Source organism: Pinus tabuliformis, chromosome 1_1, assembly GCF_031772625.1.
Source record: "Pinus tabuliformis cultivar Carrire ecotype Pingquan chromosome 1_1, CPIR1, whole genome shotgun sequence".
Taxonomy (NCBI): domain Eukaryota; kingdom Viridiplantae; phylum Streptophyta; class Pinopsida; order Pinales; family Pinaceae; genus Pinus; species Pinus tabuliformis.
In genome coordinates this window covers 357,248,619-357,270,164 of record NC_142297.1, presented here as the reverse complement: position 1 = coordinate 357,270,164, position 21,546 = coordinate 357,248,619, and positions in this window count along the sequence as shown.

Here is a 21,546-nt window from a genome sequence, read left to right as displayed (position 1 = left end):
ACAAATTGCGTAATTGCAGTTGTTTTAATTCAATGTTATATAATAGATTTAACTATGTTATATTTTAGCAAATGGTAGTTGTAATGTGTGGAATCGAAGGCCTTAAAATGTGCTCCATGGTTTATGCATCTCGTTTCCTCTATTGTTTTCATGATTCTATTGGGATTTAGTGCATAGGATTGCATGTCAGTCCAACACTTTACATTTGGTTTCTCCTCTTGTATTTCAGGGAAACTTTTAAGAACCCCCCATAAATTTATATGTATAACAAATGGGTGAATCTCCATGTATATGGGAAAAATGGAAGGTGATTTTATCAATAATATAATATGTATATATAATTTTTTGGTGAATCTCTCACCAGGCATGGTAAATATTTTACTCAATTATAAAATCTTGTAAGATCTTGGCGAGTCTTTCACTAAACAATAAAACTTTGTAGAGTCCTAGTGAATCTTAGCATTGTGAAATCTTAGAGATTTTTTTGAAAAAGTATAAAACCATATATGACAAGAGCCACATGGTGGCAATATCACTGTTTTTTTTTCACATTTCGACGACATGGAACTTGTTTATAAAATTATAGAAAAGCCAACCAAGTCCCTTATAATACGCAGGGGAGCTTATAACTGAGTCGGATACCTCTACAATGCTTGTCTTCACCAAGTTTCATAGCTGCTATACTTAACACTGTGAATCACAACTCTCTCAAAACTCAACTCTATAGCATAATTAAAACCTTTGGAAATTGAATCTGACAACTCTCTAAATAGGATTAGTGAAATAGAAGCTTTTGTGAATGAGCGCACTAACTATCACTGCTAAATAATCAATCTAGACTATGAAGTCTTCCATCTTGATCACAATCATGCCCACAATCAAGGGAGTGCGACCACCTGGCCTGACATAATGGCCATCATAACTTCCAATAATCAACAACCACCTTGCAAGGAAATCCTAGATCATGTCTCATGAATTTTATTCATCAATCTTAACTTATATAGATCTTATAAAGATAATATTAGAATCCTCTCCAGATTCATTGTTAATACAAGGGTAAAGGAAATTTTCTAGCTCAAGGCACTAGCCAATGCCAGCTTTGGTATTTGTGACCCCTTTGTGGGAATGCACCTGTTAGAGTCAATCTTGTTAGTCCTCCATCAGAGATCAAAAATCTTTCTGCATTTCATTTCTAGGTGTCTCGCTCCATTCACTCAGCTGCATTCTGCTAGAGGCATGCCATAATCTGAAGGAAGGGCTTAGTCTTTCATTTCCCTCATGTTTTGTACCTGTTGGCTTAGGTCTTTCATCAACAGTTTAAATTCACTTATAGTCATGTTTTAGTCTCTTTATCAGCAAAGGTCATTTCAGTCACTAGGTTGAGGGTTTCACAAAGCGTGTCTTGAAGTCAGAATAATGCCAGAAGGCCAGAGGGAGGTTCAACAAGTTTCATCTCTAGATTTTCACTCAAATGATGTTTCTGAGCAAAGAAATATGAATTTGGAAACACAGAGAGAGGTTTTTGTCCACAACAGGCAAAGGAAGAAAAAACTCCTTCAACTTTTACACAGGTGTCATGGTTTAAGAGAAATGTCAAAAATACTGTTGCCTCAGGGAATTGAATGCACCTCTAGAGTGACCTTGGGAAACTCAAGTTTTCTCCTAGCTTGGTTGGCCAAATGACTTGCTTGATGAGTCAAATAATGACTAGACACAAATATATTTCCAATGAGCTATCATGAGCTCAATTTGGAGTTGAGGAAGACCTTCAAACGTTGGTTGCAATATCACTCAGCCTTGAGGGAGCCTCATTCTGCACATTTTAACCAGTTTTGGGAGATTTGACTTTTGACATGGCAACTGAACTCTCAATTGAAAAATTCCAATTGGGTTGGAAAGTAGACTCAAATACCTTTTCCAACGAGCTATCCTGCACCTAAATTGAACACCGAGAAGGCCTCCAAAATGGGTCTGAAAGAAGGCGCGACGCACTCAGGGTCCGCACCTTTAACACACAAAAGGTGTGGTCAGGTCCGCAGGATGCATGACCATTAGGTGCGGGACCATAGGCAAGGTGAAGAAAAAGTGCATACCTAGACATTTTTGGTCGCAACACAGGTTTTTTCTCCCTGTGGCGTGGCGCTAAAAATGGGGAGCTCTAGATGAGGAATGGTTTGCATTTTTGGATTTAGCATGGAAAAGCATGACTACTAGTGCTCGAACAAGAAATTTGGGCAAGATATGAGTCTCCAAAAGGTCAAAAGACACCCAAAAAATGGACTCTCTGCCCCTTTTTTGACACACAGGAAGTAGTCTTGGGAGAATGGGGATTTGGAGGGGTAAATGAGCACCAAATTGAAAAATTCCAGTGGGGTTAGAAAGTAGACAGGATAGGATTTCCAAAAAGTGCACTTGGGAACATTTTGAACACCTACAAGTGCCCCAAAACAGGCCCCAAAGTAGCACGGCGCACATAGAAAAAATTGCCAAATTTGCTTCCGTTTCATGAATTTTCGATTCGCGACTTCTCCAAGTGGGCCCGCTCATCTATACTTCGGTTTTTTGGCACCAAAGGCGTAATTTAAATCATTTTCTTTCCAGATGGACTTCTATCCAAGTGGTGAAGGAAGGAAAACGGTCACCCAAGCCAAATGTCATGTTTGTAGCACTGCACCTGTAACTGATGGTTGGCTCTTCATCTCCATTTTGTAATGATTTGAGTAACTCCCCAACCCTTGGGCGTTCTATCTCTTCATGGAAAATTCTATATATTGTATGTAAGCTATTTTCAAAGGGTTGGTTCGCTTGTAACTTCTAGGAGACTTGTGGGAAAGAAACTCTGTTTCTTCATTGTGTAATTTTGACAGAGAATTAATGAAAGTCAACGGCTCTGTTTCATGAGATTATTGTGATTGTGAGTGTAGCAAATGTGTCTCTTATGTTTTCATATATATTTAGTTATGTTTCATAATTCAATTCATGTTCATTTCCAGTGAAATTTTCTGAGTGAGAATAGGTAGAATTCAATTTTATTGCTCTGCCTGTGGGAAAATTTCATGTATAGTGTTTTTCTTTTGTTGAAAAGGATTCATGTAACTATGCCCTTTTCACTTTCTTCAGCAATCTATTCATTCCGCATTACCTCAAACTAAATTGCTACATTTTCTGCCTACCTTGCCTCATGGAATAATATGTGCCTTTGTATTAAATTCTCTGTTCTTTGTTGAGCGTTCGTCCCATACCATCCCAGAAGCTCGATCATTCATAAAATTTGTTTCTTGTATCCATTTTCACTTACTAGCCTAAGATAAATATTTCGTTGTAAGTCATCTAAGACCGTTTTTTGCTTACCTAATCACTGAGCGTGACTCGGAGAGAGCCCTCTCCTGTTCTGGTAGGGCTAGATACCAAATTGAGCGTGGTTTGTGGTTACCCTGATTTTGCCTTCCTTCAACCTAAGGCAGATTCAGGTGCTAACATAGTGGCGACTCCACTGGGGAGAGATCAGTAGCTTTGATATTTTCAAGATGGAACGCGTTGCAAGAAGGTATGCTCCTATGAGCCGAGATCACATCCCAGGTTTTCCAAATAAAATTCCGAAGGTAGATTGGTCAAGGAATCTGCCTATGTTTAAAGATGATGGTAAGAAGGACGCTGCTTTACATCTTGTTAGATTTCACATGCATATAAGCAAGTTGAAAGTTTATTTTCCTGAAGATTGCCTGATGAAGATATTCATGGCCACTCTGGAAGGTGAAACCCAATCTTGGTATGAAAATTTGCCCGCTGCTTGTATTTACTGTCTAAAGGATTTTCATGCCCTGTTCATTGAGAGATATAAAGACTCTTATCCATGATTAAATCTAGTTCATGACTGTTGCAAACATGCTTCTACTTTTATTGAAAGCCTTGAAAAATACTATGAGGATGATAATTTTATGGATGATGAGATCATGGAAGCCTTGTACGAGAATCCATTTCAGCAACATGAAGAGAAACTAGAGGAGTCCCATCAAGATGTTCAGGAAACTTTGCAGCAAAATCAAGGTCTTTGTATGGTGGAAAATGAGGGAATTTTTCATGTTGACAGTCAACAGGAATTACATGAAATGGATCAGCTATATGAGGAAAATTTGTATACTCCTTCACTTGAAATTAATGAAGACAATCATTGTTTGAGCAAGAGAAAAAAAAAGTGTTATCTCCTCTGTCTAAAAATGAGATAGATCAACTCTTGAACGGTCAGGTTCCAGCTCAAGTTAACGCAGATCTGCAGTGTGTACATGCTCAAGAAGGTGATGGTGGAACTTCTTCCTCTTCTGAAAAGGATGACAGTCCTGTAAGCAGCTTCATAGATCAGCATGTTGAAGAGTTCCATATGGCTGAAAGTGATGAAAGAAAAAGTGTCGGTTCAGATCTGTCCACAGAAGAAGACAACATGCAGAGAAGTCAAGTTTCAAATTCCGAATGTTATAATGTTAAGGCAGCCATTTCAGACCTAGATTCAGATTGTGAAGACCAAGAATACCTTGTACTAAATCCCATGAAGGAGAACCCTATTGCTGAAAACATCTGGAATAAAGAAGATAGAGTTATGAATCCAAACGTTCTCATGTCATCAGAACAAAGCCTTCATAAAGAGGTAATCCAGTCAGTTCATAAACAACAAGATGAGAACTTTGTTCAAGAAATTGAAAAAGTTTCTCTGGATGAATCGTTTGTAGATGATAGAAATGTCATGCTTGAGTTTCACGAAACATCGGAAGTTTCTTTTCTCATGATTGATGAATGTAATGAGAATTTGGTGGTCATATCGTATGAAGATGACCTACCATATATTCAGACCTCAGAAGATCAGATCATTTGGGATTCTCTTTCAGATTCTTCCTCATATGTCTCATGTTTTGAAGTTCTTTTTGAAGAAGAAATCTGCTCATACTTGTTCAGAATTTTTTGAGGACTAGGGACATACTCTTATTGAAGTACAATGTGAAGAAAGATCAATATCAAAGGAGAAAGACACCTTGCTCTTTCAGCAGGAGGTCAATCTTCATGTTTTTCATGATCCAATGGCCAATCTATTGCAGTCAGCAGTGAAGGTGATTATTGCAGTATTCAGTGATGAAGGAGATCATGGTCAATTGTGTTTTTGGATGCCTAGTTACCAGTATCAATTGTTGACCAGAAGATCTGATCGGAAGAATCAATCAAGAAGCCATCTTCTTGATTGGTTACATTGGAGTTTTGATATAGTTTGATGATATATTGTCTTGTAAGAAACACAAGTGGTCAAGTACAGCCACCAAGCTTTAAGTTTTGAGTTCAGGTCTTAGTATTTTCAGCTAGTTTGTTAGAGTCAAGTTTTTTTTTTAGTCATTTCAGTATTGCGTCGAGTTAGTTTGAGTCAGGTTTCAGCCAATAGATGAGTCAAAGTCTTGTGTTATTTGTCAAAATAATGACTCCATAGCCAAATGGATGAAGGCACTGTGTAGATCTTCCAGAGATCTACCGTTCTTTGCACCTCCAAGGAGCTACCATCCCCCATTGGAGACAATGTTAGAGTCGGTCTTGTCAGTCCTCTGTCAGAGATCAAAACTCTTTCTGCATTTCATTTTTAGGGGTCTCGCTCCATTCACTTAGCTGCATTCCGCTAGAGGCATGCCATAATCTGAAGGAAGGGCTTAGTCTTTCGTTTCCCTCATGTTTTGTACCTGATGGCTTAGGTCTTTCATCAATAGTTTAAAGTCACTTACAGTCATGTCTCAGTCTCTTGATCAACAAAGGTCATTTTAGTCACTAGGTCTAGGGTTTCACAAAGTGTGTCTTCAAGTCAAAATAATGCCAGAAGGCCAGAGGGAGGTTCAACAAGTTTCATCTCCAGATTTTCACTCAAATGATATTTCTAAGCAAATAAAGATGAATTTGGAAAAACTGAGAGAGGTTTTTGTCCAAAACAGGCAAAGGAAGAAAAACCTCATTCACTCTTTACATAGGTGTCATGGTTTAAGAGAAATTTCAAAAATCCCATTTCCTGAGGGAATTGAATGCACCTCTGGAGTGACCTTGGGAAAATCAAGTTTTCTCCTAGCTTGGTTGTCCAAATGACTTGCTTGATGAGTCAAATGATTACTAGACATAAATTAATTTCCAATGAGCTATCATCATCGCAATTTGGAGTTGAGGAAGACCTTCAAAACTTAACTGCAACATCACTCTTCCTTGAGGCAGCCTCATTCTGCACATTTTGACCAGTCTTGGGAGATTTGACTTTTGAAAGGGCAAATGAACTCCAAATTGAAAAATTCCAATTGTGTTAGAAAGTAGACTCAAATAACTTTCCAACGCGCTATCCTGCACCTAATTGGAACACCAGGAAGGCCTCCAAAATGGGTCTGCAATAAGGCGCAGTGCACTCAAGGCCCGCACCTTTAACACACAAAAGGTGCGTTCAGGTCCACAGGATCCATGACCATTAGGTGCGGGACCACAGGAAAGGTGAAGAAAACGTGAGGACCTAGACATTTTTGGTCACAACACAGGTTTTTTCTCCCTGTGCACGCGACGCTAAAATCGGGAGCTCCAAATGAGGAATGGTTTGCATTTTTGGATTCATCATGGAAAATCACGACTACTGGTGCTCGGACAAGAAATTTCGGCAAGATATGAGTCTCCAAACGGTCAAAAAACACCCAAAAAATGGCCTCTCTACCCCTTTTTTGACACACTAGAAGCAGTGTTGGGAGAATGGCGATTTGGAGGGGAAAATGAGCACCAAATTCAAAAAATCTACTGCAGTTAGAAAGTAGACGGGATAGGCTTTCGAACAAGCCCACTTGGGAAGCTTTTGGACACCTAAAAGTGCCCCAAAACATGCCCAAAAGTAGCGTGGTGCACAGAGAATAAATTGCCAAATTTGCTTCCGTTTCGCGAATTTTCGATTCGCGACTTCTCCAAGTGAACCTGCTCATCTACACTTCGGTTTTTTGGCACCAAAGGTGGCATTTAAAGCATTTTCTTTCCATATGGACTTCTATCCAAGTGGCGAAGGAAGGAAAACGGTTACCCAAGCCAAATGTCATGTTTGTAGCACTGCACCTGTAGCTAATGGTTGGCTCTTCATCTCCATTTTGTAATGATTCGAGTAACTCCCCAACCCTTGGGCCTTCTACCTCTTCATGGCACATTCTATATATTGTATGTAAGCTATTTGAAACGGGTTGGTTGGCTTGTAACTTCTAGGAGACTTGTGGGAAAGAAACTTTGTTTCTTCACTGTGTAATTTTGACAGAGAATTAATGAAAGGAAACAGCTCTGTTTCATGAGATTCTTGTGGTTGTGAGTGTAGCAAATGTGTCTCTTATGTTTTCATATGTATTTATTTATGTTTCATAATTCAATTCATGTTCATTTCCAGTGAAATTTTCTGAGTGAGATTAGGTAGAATTCAATTTTATTTCTCTTCTTGTGGGAAAATTTCATGTACACTGTTTTTCTTTTGTTGAAAAGGATTCATGTAACTATGCCCTTTTCACTTTCTTCAGCAATCTATTCATTCCACGTTACCTCAAACCAAATTGATACATTTTCCGCCTGCCTTGCCTCACGGAATAATTTGTGCCTTTGTATTAAATTCTCTGTTCTTTGCTGAGCGTTGGTCCCATACCATCCTAGAAGCTCGGTCATTCATAAGGTTTGTTTCTTGTATCCATTTTCACTGACTAGCCTAAGATAAATATTTCATTGTAAGTCATCTCAGACCATTTTTTGCTTACCTATTCACTGAGAGTGACTCGGAGAGAGCCCTCTCCTATTCTGGTAGGGCTAGCTACCAGACTAAGCATGGTTTGTGGTTACCCTGATTTTGTCTTCCTTCAGCCTAAGACAGATTTAGGTGCTAACAACACCTACCATACCCCATTGGGTTTCTGCCTTGTAACATAGTTCAAGGATCAAAATATTTTCCAATCTTCCTACTCCATTAGACACACTTTATATCCTATACATATTGAATGGAAAAGAAGCATTATAGAACACACAATTTCATAGAAGGAAGAAAAATCTTAGCCAGTTCAATATCAAAATATTAACCACTAATTAATAAAGAATAACAAGTAGTGTAATGAATTTTTCTGAGTTATTTATTTAGAAGTTGTAAAGAATGTAGTGGAATGGAAAATATTACTTAGGCAACCCTTCAATATTTTGTACTAATATGTCTATGCATGTACATATGAAATTAAAAGCATTGTTGAATACAAAGTTTCCTTTTCTCCCTCCTCCATTTTGACAAATCTGTGTGAAATCAGTGTCACTTTGAATCCCCTTTCCTATGTGGATGTTTTGACAAATCAATGTGAAATCAAAGTCACTTTGAGTTTCCTTTCCTATGAGAGATCACACCTACAGTTGATTAGTAAAAGATAATCTACTATATATTATGTTCAAGAAATTGGCTGCAATCTATAGTGGAAATGGGACCTCAATTCTTATTCTGAATTTTAATATCTCAGGACAACATAAGAGATAAAAATGCATATGGCCTGAGTAGCTAGAAAACAAGCACTCCATCATTACAAGACCACCTAGATTTCGGCACTTAATCTAAATATTGGCACTAGTTGCAGTGCTTATTTGCATTAACACCATGGAAAAGCAACAACAATGTTTCAAAGCACACTTACTGGAAAAGCTGCAACGTTCCGAGAATATTTAATGATAGCATCTAAACCTAGTAGCTATGGTGGGGAAACTAGGGAACCCAAATCTTGGAAGATATCTCATACCAAATCTGAGGAAAAAATAAAAAAAGGAAAAAATCAAAATCTATAAATCAAGCAATGAATCATTTACAAATCAAATACAATTCCTTTAACTAACAGTTAAATTGTGATGATATATTTAAATTTTTAGTAAGATGGGAACTTCAAACCATGGAATATTACCTTTCTCATTACTGTCATCCCTCAGTGACTGAGATTACAAATCAATACTTATGGAGATATTGTAAGAAATTCTATGAAATAGTAAATCATAACCTCTATTCTCCAGCAACAAAATCAAGACATTGTTACATCAAGAGCCATAATTGATACATACTCAATGAATCAAGTCCTTTTATGGCACAATCTTGTTTCACAACCTCTATTTTCTCAATAACAAAATCAAGACATTGTATGGGGTTATTGCCAAAAGGAAACTGCATTCTAATTTGGAAGAGGATCTTATCAAAAGACATGGATTTATTCAAATCTACAAAACCTAATGGGTTACTCAAAAATAAGTTGGAATATTGGATCATGATACTTAAATTGAAAAATGTGATTTCCTTTTAGAAACATTACAGTTATACAATGTTTTTTGAAAGCATTAGAATTCAAAATTGGGCCTTTCTATCAAGACAAATTTTCATTAACAAAATGTACTTTCCTACTTGAAACATTGTAGATATCCAAGAAAAACTTGAAGAATAAGAGAACTTAGCATAATGTACTTTCTTTCCTTCCTTAACACTCTTAAATGGTTGAGGTTCCCCATGTCATTAGATAAGTTTCAAAGGAAATGACAGTTAGTAATAGTCCAATTCACAATTGAAGATGTGTCACAAATAGAAGGGGGCATCTCCTCGAAATAAAAAAAGTGATCCAAGTTAAAATCTAGAATTATTGGAAGCTTAATGCTCGACTGGGTGTTGTTGAACCCAGACATTTTTCCAATCTTCACTAAAAGCTTAAAGATAGCTTCTCTAAGTTCTACATGACTTTATTATGCTCTTGAAGTGGGGGAACATGCAACCTCTCCAATTGAATAGTCTTAAACTAAGTGAAGATAAGGCTAATAGATCATTCAATGTGGATCTCTTTAACCCATAATTGAATACGATGTCTCTCCTGAACCCATAATTGAATACTATTAAGACTTTCAAATTTTTCATGGAACTCAAAAATGTTGGAAGAAAGTATTTTCTTCCAGAAAAGAGTAAAACTAAAGCCTCTACTTGAGGACAATTGATGTCACACCACTAATAATTCTCCATGGAATCTGTATAGGTAAACCAGAAATGCAGAATTCCATTAGAATATTGTGTTTAATGAATACACAAATGAAATCATTGCGTTTCTTTGAAATATCTTTTGAAATCAAAATTACTAAAATTACATATCAATAACCTAGTCGGTGTAGGATAAAATTCACCCGTGTCATTCATAGAAAGCATGAGAAAAAACCTAATACTATATATAAAACCAACAAAAATTCAAATTCATCACTTCTAGGGGCCTTGTAACCACCCTACCAATACACGATTATGTTCCTATTTGCAGTGAGAAAAATTACCCAAATTACAATCTATTTACTCCAGCATATGTTGGAAAGTTATAGAAGGATGACTAGTGCAATCAATCTATTCCTTTTAGCCCCGGATTTGTTTCAGTTTAAAATAGAGTATACAAATATACTTGTCCAATGTCTATGATTTAACCATTAACCTTAATATGTTTTTACAGTATAATTTCAAGTCTATTTAATATCTTCATTATCATAAAAACCAACATATGTCCATCTTAACTCCACATCTACCACTCTTAGGGGGATGAAATCTATTTATCCCTCTGAGCACTTGGTAGACACAGAATTAAGATGGATCTAAGATGATAGAATTTCCCCTTTGAATAGTGTATGCTCACATGAATACCATGGTATTACCATGGGTCAATACCATGGGTTATCATAAACCTGGAGCTTAAAAATTACTATTAGTAATTTATAAAAATTAACAAAATTAATAGTTGATTTTTATTTTAACCAAGCTAAAATATTTAACATACATTAAATTACAACATCCATTTTTACTCTTGATCCACCAAGCCTGGAGAGGGATCAAATAATTTTTCACTCTATGCTAGTTTGCATATCACGATATTTGATACCTCTCAGGGGGTTAGTAGATCTAGAGTAGAGATGGATCTATGTTGGTTTAATTCCCCCATTTAAATAGGCTACATTCCAGGTGAATACCATGGGTCAATACCATGTGCCATTTTTATTTTTATTAATACTAATATTAGTGTTAATAATGCTTTTTTGCATGGTATTAATAATAATCTAGCCCAAGGTATTTGTCCCATAGGTTTGAGTGTTTGTAAATATAAGGTGACTTATCAAGTAAATATAAAAAAATGTTTTATTTGTTTACCATACCGCTCGTTTATTTATATTTTTATTAATTTACCATACCTCTTTAACAGATATGGTATTTGGCCCATAGGATTCACTTAAATAAAACCTCTTTCTTGAGCCTTCATAAATAGAACGAGGGTTATGGACTAAATATAAAAATAGGTTTTATTTATTTACCATATGTCTAATTTATTTATATTTTTATTTTTTTACCATACCATTTGAGTAAGTATAAAAAAACGTTTTATTTATTTACCATACCTCCACTTTACTTATATTTTTATTTGTTTACACCCTTGCATGTATATAAGGTGACTTATGAAGTAAATATAAAAAATGTTTTATTTATTTACCATATCTCTCATTTATTTATATTTTTATTAATTTACCGTACCTCTTTTATAAATATGGTATTTGGCCCATAGGATTCACTTAAATAAAACCTATTCTTGAAAATTAGGGCGAATGGAAGGTTGTAACTCCTAATTTCAAGGGCTAAATTTACCTTCTTTACCCTTTCCCTTAAAATAAGGTGGGCTATTTGAGGTGATTTGTAAAAATGTACTATGATACAAAATATTCGCCCAGTAAAAATTTAAAACCCCTTAATTTCGCCAAAGAGCGAACATTCACCCCTAAGATTTTCCATGTTGTATTTCTTCTTTTACCTATGTTGAAAAGACAATGAAACTGCACTATCTGTGTGTAGGCCACCAGATTTGAGCATTAATTCTTTGGAACAAAGTACTACCCATGCGTAAATGGAAATTTTCCTTTAAGAAGAGTAGTTGAACTAGATTCAATCATTTTACCTCAAATTCTTGAGCATAACAAATCAATCATTGAGATACATTTAAGTTTTGAAATGTGGAAACAAGAATATTCCAACTTAATTTTTCCTTGAATTAAGTTGTGAATTAAAATCGAATTTTGTCTTAATAGCTACTTGGAAATAATTGATTAATTCATTTTGAATTAATTTTTTGGAGAAATTCAAGTTAGAAGTCTTTCTGAAGTCATGCAAGAGTTATCCCTATAATTTAAGAGATAAGAGTGAGTTATATTTGAGTTGTAATTAGCTAACTCAGTTTATTGAGTTAAGTCCAGTTAAATTAGTTCCAAACTATTTGAGGAACTAATAGAGAGATAACAGCTAATTGATGCATGCATGCACTCAACTAGTGTACTCCAATTAACTAAAGATTCCTTCATCAAAAACTCATGCATGTCTATTATGAGAAAGACCCAGTTGAGATTAAAATTAAGGATAGTGTACTATTAGTTGCATGTGTTTTCCTATAAAGAAAACTCATGCATGCAAAAGGAAAAATTCCTTGAGGATTGCGTAGTTCTAACAATGTGTGAGAGCAGTGTTCCACTTGGTGAGGTGAAAATCATCCACTAGGAGTAGTGCAAGGAAATAGGAGGTTGGAGGGCAGAGAGGAAGGCTTGAGAGAATCCAGGATTGCCTGTGAGAATCTGTGAGGATTGTACTGGGATTTGGCTAGCTGTGAGAGCCAAGGCTTTGTATAATCTCTATGTATTTCCACCTTGTATGATGATACAAATAGTGGGGTTTTCAGCTGAGGCTTTCCCCAAAGTATTTTCATGTGTATTGTGCAATTGATTATTCTTCTTCTAGTTATATGTGTTCAGATCGATCTTTAAGCTTTCGCAAATTGATAGTATAAGTAGGTTATAATATTATGATTTTGTTATATTGCATTATCATGTTAATCTATAGTCAGATTTTCTACATGGTCTTAGAGTGAGATTTGTAGACAATTTGCAGAATTCCTTCATGGTATCAGAGCCAAGTTTATCAAAGTTGTGAACAATATACTAAGAAGAGAATTTGAAGTTTTAAGTTTGGGGTTGCAGGTGCAAATCGAATTCTTATCATACTTCAAGGTTGGACAATGGCATTCTATGGCTTGAGACTTGAGTATGCCTTGGAAGGTAGCTAAAATTACATAGCATGGAAAGTTAGAATGGAAGTTGTATTAGAAGACAATGGCATCAAGGATTTCATTGATCATGAAATCCAAAAGCTAGCTTCAACTAATGCACCAGAGTTGGCTGAGTGGAAGAAGTGTATAGAGAAGGCGAGACAGATCATCCTTGAGGGAGTTCGAGACCATATTGTCTCGAGTCTCCATGGGAAGGATACTCCATTTTCAATGTGGAAGACATTGAAGGACCTCTACCAGAACAATAGTGACCAGAGGAAATTGGCGCTCAAGGATAAGGTTCAAAGAATCAAGATGGAGAAGGGCGATACTATTTCCACATATTTGAACAAGCTCACCACTTGTAGAGATGAGCGTGGTAGTGTGGGAATAACTACTGCCAATGATGATATGGTGAGCCTCACTGTCCTTGGCCTTCCAAAGAGTTGGAATAGCTACCAGGTCTTTGTGAATGGAAGGGAGAAACTACCAGATTGGGAACGACTATGGTCAGATCTCATGTAGGAGGAGATTAAGGGGAGAACACAAGATGGTTCTTCATCAAAGGATGATGATGAAGAAAATCTGGCCTTAGAAAGTAAGGAAAGGAAAGGAAAGGCGAAGGCTTCCCATTACAAATAGAATTCTTCTCATGGAGGGAACAAGGGTGACAAGTCTAAAGTAAGATGCTTTAATTGTCATGAGATGGGACATTATGTGACTAATTGCCCATCAAAGAAGTCCACAAAGGAATCCTCATAAGGATCGAAATGTGAGGCACTAGCCTCTCAGTTCGAAATGAACTTTACCCTCATCACATGCATGGTGTCATTAGTGATGAGTTGTGTTTGGTATCTTGACAGTGGAGCCTCATTCCAAACGACCAACGATAAAAGTTTATTCAGTACCTTGGAGGAGAAATACCTCAAGATGTGCGTATATATGGGTGATGACAGAAGGTATAGTGTTTCTAGAATGGGCACAATTACTTTTTAGAGGGATCATGGACCTCCTATCACCTTGACAGATGTATGTGTCTAGACTGAAGAAGAACTTGGTAATGGTCGCGATGTTTGAGGACAAAGGCTATGATGTTGTCTTCAGTAAAGGAAATTCGTTCCTAAGACACATATCCATCGGTCAAACCAAGAGGATAGAGATTCAAGTGAAGAATCTCTATAAACTAGTGGTAGATGATTGTGCAACATTGAGTACGAAATTAGAATTGGTGCAAATCCAAGACATTGGCAAGTTGTCACACATGTGGTTGGGCCATTTTCATTATGGGGACTCAAAGATAATGCAGTAGATATCTACAGGACTTCCTAAAGGTAAACTTGAGCAAGTTAACGCATGCAAAGGTTGTACCTTGGGAAAGTACACCAAGTCTTCCTTTCATGAATGAGACATTCGAGTGAAGGCTATCTTAGAGTGAGTTCATACTGATGTGTATGGACCATTCTCGATGACATCCACAATAAAGAAAAGGTATTATTTGATTTTCATTGATGATTATTCTCGTAAATGTTGGATTTATTTCATGCAGAAGAAGGACCAAACCTTCACAAAGTTTTGTGAGTTCAAAGCTTTGGTCGAAAAATAGTCAGGGAATAAGATCCAGGCCTTGAGATGTCACAGTGGTGGAGAATATGTTTTTCAAGAGTTTAAGGAATTCTGTGCAATGGAAGGAATCAAATGGGAGTTGATGGTACCTCATAACCCACAACAGAATGGGGTGGCCAAGAGGAAGAACAAAACTATTGTAGGGGTAGCACGAGCAATGTTGAATGACCAAGGCCTACAACTTCACTTGTGGGTTGAGGCATGCAACAAAACAGTCTATTTACAGAATATAAGCCCGCATCGCATACTTGGGATGAAGACACCATAGGAAGCTTTCTCCGATAAGAGACTAGATGTGGATCACTTCAGGATCTTTGGCTCATCGATATTTTTCCATGTGAAAAAGGATGAATGGAAGAAGCTTGAGTCGACAATAGAGTTGGGGGTACTTTTGGTTGTGGGATACACTGATACACCTCACAACTATCATGTGTTCTTGCCTACCAATAAGAGGACAATGGTTCACACGGATCTCAAGTTTGATGTGGAGAAGGCCATGCGAGTTTCCCTTGAGAGAGAGCTCCAACTGCAAGCTATGGACCAACTATTAGTTTATAAGGAGGAGGAGCCTCAAACTAATGTAGAGCAACCACATGGACAGGTTCGAGGAGTGGAGACATCCACTCAAGAAGAGTCTTCCAAAGATGGAAGGAAGCACAGAAGAGAAGCTGACAAATTATTGAAGGATACGAAAGAGAATGTGGGAGAACCATCTTCTCAGTGCAGACAGAGGAAGTCACCTGAGAGGTACACTGGATACATGGCTCTTGCTAGGGAATGCGTTGGGATTGAGCCATCTTCCTTTAAGGAAGTAGTGCAATAGCCGATTTGGGTTGATGTTATGGTGGAGGAGTATGACTCCATAGTTGGTAATAGTGTTTGGGATGAGGTCCTGAGACCGAAGAACAAGTCAGTTGTGATTTCACGTTGGCTTTACAACGTAAAGCAAACTCTTGATGATGGGAGGATAATGTTGATACAATATAATTCCTTTCTTGTTGAGAGGGAGTGTTGAAATGTGGCAACAAGAATATGCCAATCTAATTTGTCCTTGAATTAAATTGTGAATTAAAATCGAATTTAGTCTTAACAACTACTTTGAAATAATTGTTTAATTCATTTTGAATTAATTATTTGGAGAAATTCGAGTTAGAAGTTTTTCTAATGTCATGCAAGAGTTATCCCTAAAATTTAGGAGATAAGAGTGAGTTATATTTGAGTTGTAAGTAGTTAACTTAGTTTACTAAGTCCAGTTAAATTAGTTCCAAACTATTTGACAAACTAATATAGAGATAACAATTAGTTGATGCATGCATGCACTCAACTAGTGTACTCTAGTTAACTTAGCAAAAAAGGTTATAGAGTGGATAAAACTTCCCTCTACAACTCTTAAAATTGCTGATGATGATTAGGAAAAGATATAACAATCAACTTACAACAAATTCAGAAATTCAATCAACGTGATAAATCAAATATTCATTAACTAAATTCCACACATGAACATGAAACTAATTCAATTAATCAAGTGCTGGTGATATATATATTCAAAAGAGTACATTAGCTGTAAAAATGAATTATTACTACATAACAGAAATAAAATACATAAATACTAAACTATGGGAGTTGTGAGCAAAGGGGGGCCTCCCTTACTCATGACCCCTTCAAATTAGAAGAGCTTGCTCATTGTAATGGATAGAACATATATCTTTATATTAATATGAAAATATAGTCAAGTACAATGTGATAAACAGTCAATACTGAAACCAACCCAACACTCTAACAACCCCTATCATTGAAACTGGGACAAAATTTATACATTTACAACGCCCATATATGGCTCAAAACAAAGGAGACTACTAATCTAAGCCATCGACCAAGGATAATTTTAGGGGCGAATGTTCGCCCTTTGGGGAAATTAAGGGGTTTTAAATTTTTTGTGGGCGAATATTTTGTATCATAGTACATTTTTACAAATCACCTCAAATAGCCCTTGAAATTAGAGGGTAAAAAAGGTAAATTTAGCCCTTGAAATTAGGACTTACAACCTTCCATTCACCCATTTTCAAGAATAGGTTTTATTTAAGTGAATCCTATGGGCCAAATACCATATTTATAAAAGAGGTATGGTAAATTAATAAAAATATAAATAAATGAGAGGTATGGTAAATAAATAAAACATTTTTTATATTTACTCCATAAGTCACCTTATATACATGTAAGGGTGTAAACAAATAAAAAATATATGTAAAGTGGAGGTATGGTAAATAAATAAAAATATAAATAAACTAGACGTATCGTAAATAAATAAAACCTCTTTTTATATTTAGTCCATAACCCTCATTCTATTTATGAAGGCTCAAGAAAGAGGTTTTATTTAAGTGAATCCTATGGGCCAAATACCATATTTGTAAAAGAGGTATGGTAAATTAATAAAAATATAAATAAAGGAGAGGTATGGTAAACAAATAAAACATTTTTTTTATATTTACTCCATAAGTCACCTTATATTTACGAACACTCAAAAAATGGGTTATATTTAGGTGAAACCTATGGCCAAAATACTATGGGACATATACCATGGACTAGATTGTTATTAATAACATGCAAAAAACCATTATTAACCCTAATATTAGAATTAATAAAAATAAAAATGGCACATGGTATTCACCAAAATGGCACATGGTATTGACCCATGGTATTCACCTGGAATGTAGCCTATTTAAATGGGGGAATTAAACCAGCATGTAGCCTATGCTAAGATTCACTAGGACTTTACAAAGTTTTATTATTTAGTGAAAGACTCACCAAGATCTTACAAGATTTTATAATTGAGTAAAATATTCGCCATGCCTGGTGAGAGATTCACCAAAAAATTATATATACATATTATATTATTGATAAAATCGCCTTCCATTTTTCCTATATACCATGGAGATTCGCCCATTTATTATATTTATAAATTTAGGGGGGGTTCTTAAATTTTCCCTGCCATCGACTAACAGATCTATTACTATATATCATTTTTATCCATACTGGATCTAATACATGATTGAAAGCATGGATTAGACGAAACTCATTACATGGTTGTAGTTGTTCCTCCAAATTGCCAATGAGAGAAGACTTCTGAATCTAGGCAGTGTTGTTGGTAGATCTGAGAAGGCTAATAAGATAACAACCATATGTGATATATTCCTTGTAAAATCAATCTTCTCGTCGGACTTATATATTCATGGAACATGGATAACCAAAAAATTTTCTGCAACAAATTCGCGCAGTTATAGGAAATCCAAAACTGCACAAAATCCAGAGTGTTTTCAAGAAATAAGATTGCACAACTTTCTGTAGGAATTATGGGCCTGTTTTCGAATAAAAGAAAATCTGCACAGGAACTCCAGATTAGCTGGCGTGGTAATAAAATAACAAAAAAATAGCTAAGGAGTACTCAAAGTTAGTGTAAAAGATGCTTTTTAGTATTAATTTGTATACCTTTAGACTATGAAACCCTTTTAGAAAAAACACAAGTGTTATAACTGAGATAGGGATAGTAGGGGTTAAATATAGTCAAAATGGGAGAGGGAAAGTATAGAAAAAGGTGTCAAAATTGGGAAAATGCAAGCCCCAACATCTCCCCCACACCTAAGTCCTTGCATGTAGGAATTATGGGTCTGTTTCCAAATAAAAGAAAATCTGCACAATAACTCAAGATTAGCTGGCATGGTAATAAAATAACAAACAAATAGATAAGGAGTACTCAAAGTTAAGGTAAAAGACACTTTTTAGTATTAATTTGTATACCTTTAGCCTATGAAATCCTTTTGGAAAAAACACAAGTATTATAACTGAGATAGGGATAGTAGGGGTTAAAGATAGACAAAATGGGAGAGGGAAAGTATAGAAAAAGGTGTCAAAATTTGGAAAAACCAAGCCCCAACATCTCCCCCACACCTAAGTCCTTGCATGCCCCTTATGCAAGAAAAAATGTTGCATCTCCCAAAAAATAAAAAGGAAACCATTCCTTATCTTGAGTTGCATCTACTGTAACCAACTAATATTCTACCTCCACCAACTGGTTCAATTGGTTACACAAGATTTTGTAGGAATTTGACCCTTGTACAATTTTTATTCTTTCTCATATGGTTGATCTTAGCCTACTTATTTTTCATCATTCGGGCCATTTTCTGGACCCATTCTTCATGCTCTTTATGGATATGCAAGTTGTTCTCCTTTAGGGCATCGTTTTCGTTTCTTAGAGCTCTCTCTAAAATGGTGAGGTCGGTCATGATTTATTCCAATTCCTGCAAAGACCATCTTTTTTGAAGGGTCACTTCCCCTCCCTGATGTCCTTAGAGAGATTGACAGGACTCGAGGTCCTCCTCTGCTTGTTGTTCCTCTTCTGTGTTATTCCTGCTTCCATGTAGTGGGGAGTCGTGAAAGGACATCACTTCCTCACCAATAAACATAGCTGACTGAATCTTCTCTTTACCTTTTGGTGGGTCATGGTGTTTTTCCTTCCTCTTATCTGGTGTCTTGGGAAATACTTCTCCATCCGCAATATCTTTTAATGCTAGCTAAACAACCTAGCTTTTGGTAAATGTTTTTGTCGAGGTGGAAGTACCACTCTTCGACTTGGACTTTTGGCCCACAATCTCCCTTGTGATCACCACCTCCTCATATTTTTCTTCTTCCTTCATTTGTAGCCCGAGGGTCTGATGCTTCTTCTTCTTCTTTGGTTTTTCTTTGGGTTTCTTCTCAGTGGGTTTCAGAGAGACGAGGTCGTCCCTCTTTTCCTTCTTTACCGGTGGCTTCTGAGTCTGTGAATTTTTCTTTGCTTTTTCCACTAGTTTTTTTGTTGTAGACTCTGAAGCGTCAGGGTTTTTCTCCTCTTATTTTTCTTTTATTTGTAGCCCACAGATCTGTGGATTTTTCCTCGGTTTATCTACCAGCACTTCCACCATAGAATCTGAGGAATAAAAATCCTCATTCTCTGCAAAATAATTTTCGCCCAAGAACTCCTCCCATGTCCAATTTTTCTCTTTCGAAACCTCCACCAAGATCATCTTTGCCACACCATGGTGGTGGAGGTTTTCCTCCAAATTTACCCCCCTTTCCTTGGAAGCCATCGACATCTTCATCAGTGACATCCTCAAGTAATAGGGAAAATTTAATGGTTGTTATAACGAATTTATACCTATGGATAAGTACATCTTCCCTAAGTGGGTAGTTACACTTAGACCAACTAAAGTAAAGATGTTTATCATTTTACTACAATAAACAGATAACATAAAGGAACCTACTTGTGTTCCTTCACTTCCTTTGATCTTCTTTGAGTTGCTCATGCCCCTCCTGTTCGAACTGAATTCGATCAATTAGTACCTGCCAAAATAAACAGAAGACGACAAAAATCAAAGCATATGATATATTTATTGTAAAAGAGTAATCAACAATATTTGAACATTCATTCATCATAGATATAGACAAAAGTATGGGAAAGGAACAAACAACTTTATTGATTGATAGAAGGAGAAGTTACAACCTACGTGTTTCGATCTCGTGTCACTCATCCAACTTAGTCCAAACCCTCATCACACTAATAGCACATCAATCCAGCAGCATAACATTACTTGACAATGATTTCATGTCTCAAGCCAACAATATTTCTCTATAATATCCAAGTTCCAGCCCCCTGATCACTATGATGAGTAGTCAATTTATAGGGAAATGTAGGTGGTTTTGTAATTAATAGGGCACTAAATGGTTTTCCATAATTGGATAGTTAGTTTCCATGGAGAAAGAGATGAGAGGATAGAGGGTGAGATGATCCATAACCTATCCAAAGTCCAACTCATAGGATGAGATAAGAGTTGGGATCCTTATAGAATGCTCTAGAATTAAGGAATACTCCTAGAATCCTATGCCAATTTCTCTCATCCTCACCCAGCGCAGGCTTAAGTGGGCCTAAGTGCTCTACAAAGTAGGTTTGAATGGGCCTACCTGCTATGCAGAGCAGTTGCCCCTAACTAAGGGTGCGTTGGTGTCCCAAGGAGTCATTTCAGCAGGGTTTCAAACTAGGAAACTTTCGTGGATGAAAACACACAATATGATGACTTCTCTAGGGAATGTAGCAACTGAAACTAGGGTTTGATGAGCCCTATTTGTATTGATCTAATCATCGGGAGTGATGTGCCCAAATAGACCTATAACAGTTGCCCCCTAAAGAATGAAGTAGAAAATGATAATGTTGAGTGATATGCTTTATGATGTGATGATGAGGATCTTAAGCAAATCGTGACCTGCATCAATTACAATACATGATATCATGATATCTTTGAATTTTCCATGAATTGCTAAGGGAAGGCATACCCATACTAAGTATAAACTTTTCATTACATGTACATAAATCAAATAGTTGTCTACAGATATAGACCCATGGTAGGATGACAATTTGTGTAAAGCCATCATACAGATCATTTAGTACTCTCCTGAAATCGCAACCCAGATGGATGAAAATAGATCTAGGTTCTTCTATCTCATCCAATAATTCACTAAAGTACGAGTCTAACCACGTGAAAATGTGATCTAAAGTCAAACATGGGAAGATGTCGTCTGCTTACCAACCAATGATGTAAGTTGTTAACAGACGTGAGAGCAATCACCAATAATGTTAATGATCCTCAAGGTAGTAAAGTACATTTTGTATGGTGTGAATAGATGTTTTGATCTCGAACAACACACAAAATATTTCGATCTAAGGCCTGTGATTTCAACCTATCGCCAAAAGTGAGAAACTTGTCATTGATAT